This window comes from Myotis brandtii, unplaced genomic scaffold, assembly GCF_000412655.1.
Source record: "Myotis brandtii unplaced genomic scaffold, ASM41265v1 scaffold363, whole genome shotgun sequence".
NCBI lineage: Eukaryota > Metazoa > Chordata > Mammalia > Chiroptera > Vespertilionidae > Myotis > Myotis brandtii.
Window position 1 is genome coordinate 88,211 of NW_005363938.1, and position 7,883 is coordinate 96,093.

Consider the following 7,883-nt stretch of genomic DNA (forward strand, 5'->3'; position numbering starts at 1 on the left):
CTTGTCTTCTTCATGGACACCCTTCACTCTTGCATCTCACCCTCCTGTATGGTCTGATCTCTCTGTTTCCAGAGGTGCTGCTCTCCCTCGGCCTCTGTGCCCTTTCCCAGCAGCCCACTCCACTTCTTCTTGCAGATGAGGAAAGTGAGCCTGAGAGAGGTCACACAGCTTGTTCAAGGTCACAAGGCTAGTAAATGCCAGGGTTGGAATTAGAGCCCAGATTTCTATGACTCAGGAGCCCGCGATCTTGGCTTCTAAGCCCTGTTATCTGCCCAATTTTGATGTGACATAGAGCACATGTTATCACAGTATATCACAGCTGTGTGCTGGCACATCTGCTTCCCTGTGCACAGACTGCGGATTTTTCATCCCTGTATTTTCCGGGTGCAAAGGAGCAAGATTGGTGTATGGGGAAGTTTCTGAGTCAGAACCTGCTTTCACCACTTCCTAGCACTATGGCTTTGGTGACTCATTTTAGCTGTCTGAGCCTCAGTTTCCCCAGGAGGGGATGACAACAATATCTACCCAGGGTGTTTGTGAAGATTTGGTGTGGTGAGGCATGTTTGGTGTGGTGGGCAGACTGGGACCGAGTGAGGTTGCTTTCACAGCCGAGGGAATCTTGAATCTGAGCCAATCTGTCCTGTGTGTTGTTTTTTTTAAAGCAAGCCACATCCAAACTTCGGCATATTTTTCATGATTCGAAAGGACTCCCATCACAACTGATTTTAACTCAAGAGAATATCAGGAGCCCGAGGTAGAGAATAGCTTCTCCAGGGAGAGTCCACTTTTCAGATTTCTCCTAAATCGTAGTGCCCTGAACTGACGAAAACCTCCCAGAGGCTCTCAGCAGCATCATGCGAAATGGGGCAGACGACACTGTGGTCTCCAGACCTGTGACAGGTACGCCGTGAGCCAGGCTGACCATTCTGACCTGACCCCAGAGTCACTTGACATTTACGAGCTGTTCAGGATGCTGAAAATAAAATCGTTATCTTTATTTTTTTTTTGAGTCACCAAGTATTGTAGCTATCAGACACCAGAGCCCATTTCCATCCTCTAGGGGTAACCTAAACACTGGCCTCATTCCTTACCGAGTCTCTCCATGTGCTCAGGTGGCAGCCTCACACATTGTCTGACACACACGTCATTCATTAATTTTAAAAGGTATGAATATTTGATGACTTTAAAAAACCCCAACTTGCCCTAGCCAGTTTGGCTCAGTGGATTGAATGTCAGCCTGCAGACTGAAGGGTCCTGGGTTCGAGTCCAGTCAAGAGCACATACCTCAGTTGCAGGCTCCATCCCCAGCCCCCGGTTGGGATGCATGTGGGAGGCAACCAAATCGATGTATCTCTCTTCTCTCTCTCTCTCTCTTTCTCTCTCTCTCTCTCTTCCCCCCCCACCTCCCTCTCTATAAAAATCAATAGAAAAATATCCTGTGGTAAGAATTAGCAACAACAACAAAACAAAAACAAAAAAAACCCACCCAACTTTATGGAAGTATAATTTAGATTCACCCATTTTAGGTGACTAATTCAGGCATTTTTAGTAAATTTAGTGAGTTGTACTGCTATCACCAGTACAGCTGTTGTAGAACATGCTCATCACACCAATAAAATTCTCCTTCCTGTTCTCATTTCTAACCCCAGGCAATCACTAATCTATTTTCCTTTTCTGTAAATTTGACTAATCTGGCTATTTGATATCATTGGAACCATGCAATGTGTGGCCTTGTGTGGCTGGCTTCTTTCACTTAGCATATTGTCTTTGAGGTTCACCCGTGCCGTAGCAGGTATCAACACTTGATTTCTTTTTGTTGCTGAACAATAGAGACCACTCTATTCATCCACTAGTGGACATTTGGGCTCCTTTTTCTGGGAGAGGGGGTGCTATAAATATTGCTGCTATGCATATTCTCTTGTGTTAAAAGTTTTCATTTGTCTTGGGTGGAAAGGTGGGAGTGGAATTGTTGGGTTATATAGTAAGATTGTATTTCAGTTTTCAAGAAACAAACGGCTTGGTTTCTAAGCCATACTTACGTGTTCTCCCAGCCACATTAAAAGGGCGGTGTCTGAGTGTCCCTTGTGGCCCTGGATTTTATGAGACTGCCACTGAGCTTGCAATGGCATTTCCAGGACCTTCCATGCCCCTCCCCCCACACTTGCGGGAGGTTCCACCCCCCCCTAGTGGCCCCTCCAAGCACCCCCTGGCTGCCCCAGCCAACCTAGAGGAAGAGGGGACACAAAGAGGGCTATGGCTGTGTGAACTCGGCTATTTTTCCGGATGAGACCATGCAGTCCTGTGAAAGCAGCTGCGATGTTTCCCCGCTGAAAGGCCTTTTCATTCAAGAGACAAAAAGAGATGAATGTTGTGCGAGAAAGGTGAACCTCAGTAGCTGGTATGAAAAGCCAACGATGTTTGCTTCTTGTTGCTCTGGAAGCAGACAGTTTTGAGAAGCAGTCTCTCCTCTGCCTCGGCTACTGCTTGGGTCTATTGTAACATCCAAAAGCACAGAGTAAGAATCGAAGGTTGCGGGAGACGGTGTCCTGATGGTGTGAATATAGCTTGTTAGCCGGCCAAGGGCCTGTGATGAAGAGAGAGCCCTAAGGATGATAAAAAGTATTCAACATTATGTTCCCAAGATTTAATTGCAGCTCAGGCTGTAAGCTCAGGGGTGCAAGAGGTGCACCTGCCTTGGCTTGTTAGGAAGGTGACTTCAGGCATTGGACTGCCGGAGTTCAAATCCTGGTTGCAGAAGATCATGGTACTTCCATGTTCCTTGGTTTCCTCATCTATAAGATGGGACTGAAAAGAATACCTCCCAGTTTTGAGGATTAAGGGAGATATCTATGTAAAGCACTTAGCATAGTGATGGATACATAGTAAGATCATAGTAAAAGTTAACTGGCATTATTGCTACTTTTAAACTTACGTTTTGTTACTAAGGTAATTTTCTCTTTTGAGCTCTCTATTCTACCAGGTGGATGAAATTGAATCTTGGTCTATTCCAAGTAACCCCAGGCAATTCAGTATTGCCTCTCCCCAAAGATTTTGATTCTGTAAATGGGCTGTATGTGAAGCAGGGGAAGGGAAAGTAGGATTATCGCTGGCTGGTCTTCAGTTATTCTCTGTCTGGGTTGGTATCTATCGAGGTCCATTTTATCATGTATTTGCAGATTTAGGACATGAAGCTCAGAGAGGTTAGGAAAATTGCCTAAGGACACACAGCTAATAAATGAGCCTGAGATTCAAAACCAGGTCTGTCTGACTTCAGAACCTTTACTCTTTATACCATTTATCTTCTAAAAATGACTGCAAAGACCTGTTCACCCTAAGTCCAGGTAGTCACCCCATTGAAAATCAAAGTAACAAAGTGGTTTTGGGGTTTTTTTGAGGAGTGGCCTATATGATTGCCCCGTGACTGGGCAGAGAAAGGCCTGGGGACTAACTTGAATCACCTGCCAAATAATTTGCTATATTTGGAAAGCAATCTGGGGTTTCAGTTAACAAGATATATTCAATGTATATTTGTTGAAATGAAGGAAGGAGGGAGGGAGGAGGGAAAAGGTGATGTAAAGGGAAGAAAACAAGAAAAATAAAAGGAACATGAAAAGGGAAGAGCAGAGGGGAGAGGGAGGGAGGGAAGGAGAGAAAGGGTTGGTTTTCATTCATGAGGCACACCTCTGAAGTATATGAAACTGGTGGGACTTTAGCAGGGGTACGGATGCCTTGGCATCTCTAGAGGGACATTTTCAACATAAGTGTTCCAGGGCCACATCCCACACCTGCTGAGTTGGAATTCCTGGCGTCAGCGGTGGACATATAGACACAGGGGCGTCTAGATGGCACCTCTCATTGAGAACTGTGAGTTTGTAGTTTTCTGTTTGGCTGGCTGTGTTTAAATAAATGTAGGGTCAATTGAGGCTTAGCAAATGATTTGCTCGGGTTGCTGGGTCTGGGCAGGTTGTGGCTCTGTCTCTTACTTGGACGTTTCCCGGTGATTTCCATGTTGGGAGAAGGTTTGCAGTGATGACCTTCAGAGTCCCTTAAAGGGTGTTTGTGGGTCACAGCTCCGGCTCAGCTTCGTGAAGGCCAAGGAATGTGTGCGGTAGACATTTCCCCTTGAACCAAACCCTGTGCTAGTTGGCACCAGGGTCTCTTTTGCCCTTATCTCACCCAAACTCCCAGATGGTAGAACAATAAATCTGAATACACCTTCCTGATTTTCAGGTCTAAGTGAATCTAAACCAAAAGTGTTTCATTAGTTGTAGAGACGTTGTCTCTGGTGCTTCCCAAGGGGCCAATAATACAGCAGCTACTGTGTGTTTGGGTCAGGGGACTCTCACAGCCGTTTAGGGCAGAGTTTGGTTAGGGTTAGATTAGGGAGATCTGTTTGTCCAGGGAAATTCTACTCAGTGTTCACAGATGGTTACCCTCGCTTGGTACCGAATTTCTGGATTAATTGGCTGCCTTTGTCAGGACTTGTAGGGATCACCCATTGGACAGGAATAGGCATTGAAGATCCGAGAAAATTGTCCTGCCTGAGAGGCTCATTACTGGGTCCAATACAAAGGAATTTGGGCAGGGAGGTCAGAGTTAATGTGTTTAACATTCAGTTGCTACAGGGACCCAGCCAAGGAATTGAGACTGTCCTGAAAATTACAGGCTCATTTGTTTGCATTCTCTGGCTGCGTTTTTGGAACCCATGGTGGAGGGAGGGCTGAACACAATGGAAACTGGAAATAGGCCCAGACCAGTATTTTAGGAGGAAAAGCAATTTGTGTCCATAGTGAAGAGGTCATTTAATCTGATTCTGATACAATATAAGCCTTACACTACCTAGCAGTCTCCCTCCCTCTCTTCCTCCCCCATTCTCCCTCCCACCCTTCCTTCCTTCCTTCCTTCCTTCCTTCCTTCCTTCCTTCCTTCCTTCCTCAAACACTTATTGAGGACCTGATGTAAGCCTGGAATTTTGCCTGGAAAAGTTGAGGAGATTACCTGTGCTGGTTAAAATATTCCTAGGAATAAATGACTGTTGTTCCCAGAGCATAGAGACTTAATTAGCAAAGCCATAATATTGAAGTCTCCCCCACTCCCAATGGTCTTCTTAAATTATAATTTTCATTTCGAAGAAATTAAAAATGATACAGAAAAGTACAAAGAACTAGGTAACAATTGCCCAGCTTTTCACCACCCAGAATCCACAATTGATAACTTGGGGTCATATTTCTTCATTTTTTTTTTTACATCAGTACCAATATACGATAGATGATACTGAAATTGCCCCTTCTCTAATGCCATCTGTGATATATTCCATCCTCTCCCAGGGAGTCAGAATCATACATTTTGTGTGTTTTTCTTTTTTATACCCAATTCTAATACCTTTTAAACTTTGGTTAAAAATTATTCATTGTTAAATACAGTAAACTTTACATAAAAAATTTACTATTTTATCACTTTTTATGTGTACAGTTCTGTGACATTAAGTACATTTACATCGTTGTGCAACCATCACCACCATTTATCTCCAGAACTCTTTCAACTTGCAAAACTGGAAGTCTGTCCCCATTAAATACTAACTCTCCATTCCCTCTCCCCTCAACCCCTAACAACCACTATTCTACGTTCTAGCTCTATGAATCTGACATCTATAAGTACCTCATATAAGTGAAATCATACAGTATTTGTCCTTTTGTGACTGACTTATTTCACTTAGCATCATGTTCTCAAGGTTCATCCACGTAGCATGGGCCAGAATTCTTAGGCTGAATGGTATTCCATTGTATGGATAGCCCACACTGTGTTTATCTATTTACCCATCCATCCATGGACACTTGGGCTGCTTCCCCCTTTGGACTACTGTGAATAATGTGGCTTCCCCCTTTGGACTACTGTGAATAATGTGGCTATGAACAAATATTTGTCTGAATCTCTGCTTTAACTCTTTGGAGTATATGCCCAGAAGTGGAATTGCTGGATTATATGGTAATTCTATGTTGATTTTTTCAAGGCTCTACCTTACTATTTTCCACAGAGGATGCACACCATTTAACATTTCCATCAGCCCGGCACAAGGGTTCTAATTTCTCCACATCCTCACCAACACTTGCTATTTCCTGTTGCTTTTATTTTTCTTTCTTGTTTTGATAGTATCCATCTGAATGGTTGTGATACCTCATTGTGGTTTTGATTTGTATTTCCCTGATGATTGGTGATTTTGAGCATCTTTCCAGGTGTTTATTGGCCATGTGTACATCTTCCTTGTAGAAATGTGTATTTGTATTCAAGTCCTATGCCCGTGTTTGAATTTGGTTGTTCTTTTGGTTGCTGTTGCGTTTTAGGAGTTCTTTAACCCCTTATCAAATATATGGTTTGAAAATATTTCTCTCCCATTCCTTGGGTTGCCTTTGTACTCTGTTGATAGTGTTCTTTGATGTACAAAAGTTTTTTATTCTTATGTTCTCCAATTTATCTATTTTCTTTTGTTGTCTGTGCTTTTGGTGTCATAGCCAAGAAATCACTGACAAATCCAATGTCATTTTAGTTCTTTAACCCCTTATCAAATATATGGTTTGAAAATATTTCTCTCCCATTCCTTGGGTTGCCTTTGTACTCTGTTGATAGTGTTCTTTGATGTACAAAAGTTTTTTATTCTTATGTTCTCCAATTTATCTATTTTCTTTTGTTGTCTGTGCTTTTGGTGTCATAGCCAAGAAATCACTGACAAATCCAATGTCAAGAAGCTTTTTTTCTATGTTGTTTTCTAAGAGTTTTATAGCTTTAGCTCTTATGGATAGGTCCTTTTTTACTTTTAGATTTATATTTTCAATGAACAGCATATAGTGTTTTTATATGTTTTAGTTTATGTGCATTATATCATAGTTTACATTTCATTCTGCACCTCGCTTCCCCCCCCCCTTCAGTCAACATTATGCTTTGGTGCTATATTTATGTTGCTTTCTAGCTAGGCATTATATCCAGCTTCCTCCATCCATCTATTATCTATCCATCCAGCTAGTCCTGTATCTGTCTATCTATCTATCTATCTATCTATCTATAAGTTTACATTTCATTCTGCATCTCGCTTCCCCCCCCTTCAGTCAACATTATGCTCTGGTGCTATATTTATGTTGCTCTCTAGCTAGGCATCATATCCAGCTCCATCCATCCATCTATTATCTATCCATCTGGCTAGTCCTGTATCTATCTATCTATCTATCTATCTATCTATCTATCTATCTATCATCTATCTATCTATCTATCATCTATCTATTTATCTATCTTTCCACTATTTACCTTCCCAGTCATCACCATCATCATCATCAATGTATTTTCCTACTTATTTATCTTTCTGGCTGGCTGGCTATCTATTTTAGACTTGTCCTATTTCACTCACTCACTTATTCACTCATTGTTCTTGCCTCATTCATGTAGAAGGGTAATACTCAAAATATTTAACAGCCCATGTGCCCCAGATACTAAGTAATAAAAACTTGTAACATCCCAATCACACCAAATTTGGCCATGGATAGCTGATAAATATATCAGACTGGTTCACACTAGCTTACCAATAGCCCTGCCTGTAGGCACTTGTGTTTGAACCTTACACTCGCAATGCTTGCAACTTCTTCCAATGCTGACATTTTTATGAACAAAATCCTTTGACTTTATTCTTCAAGAATGCCCTCTTTTTCAACTACTGACATTCCTCCCTGATCTCTGCTTGTAGAAATCTAAACAGCCTTTTAGGCCAAGTTCAAATACCACTCCCTGCATGAGTAATTACTCTAGGGCAGTGGTCGGCAAACTGCGGCTCACGAGCCACATGCGGCTCTTTGGCCCCTTGAGTGTGGCTCTTCCACAAAATACCGACTTATGCACAT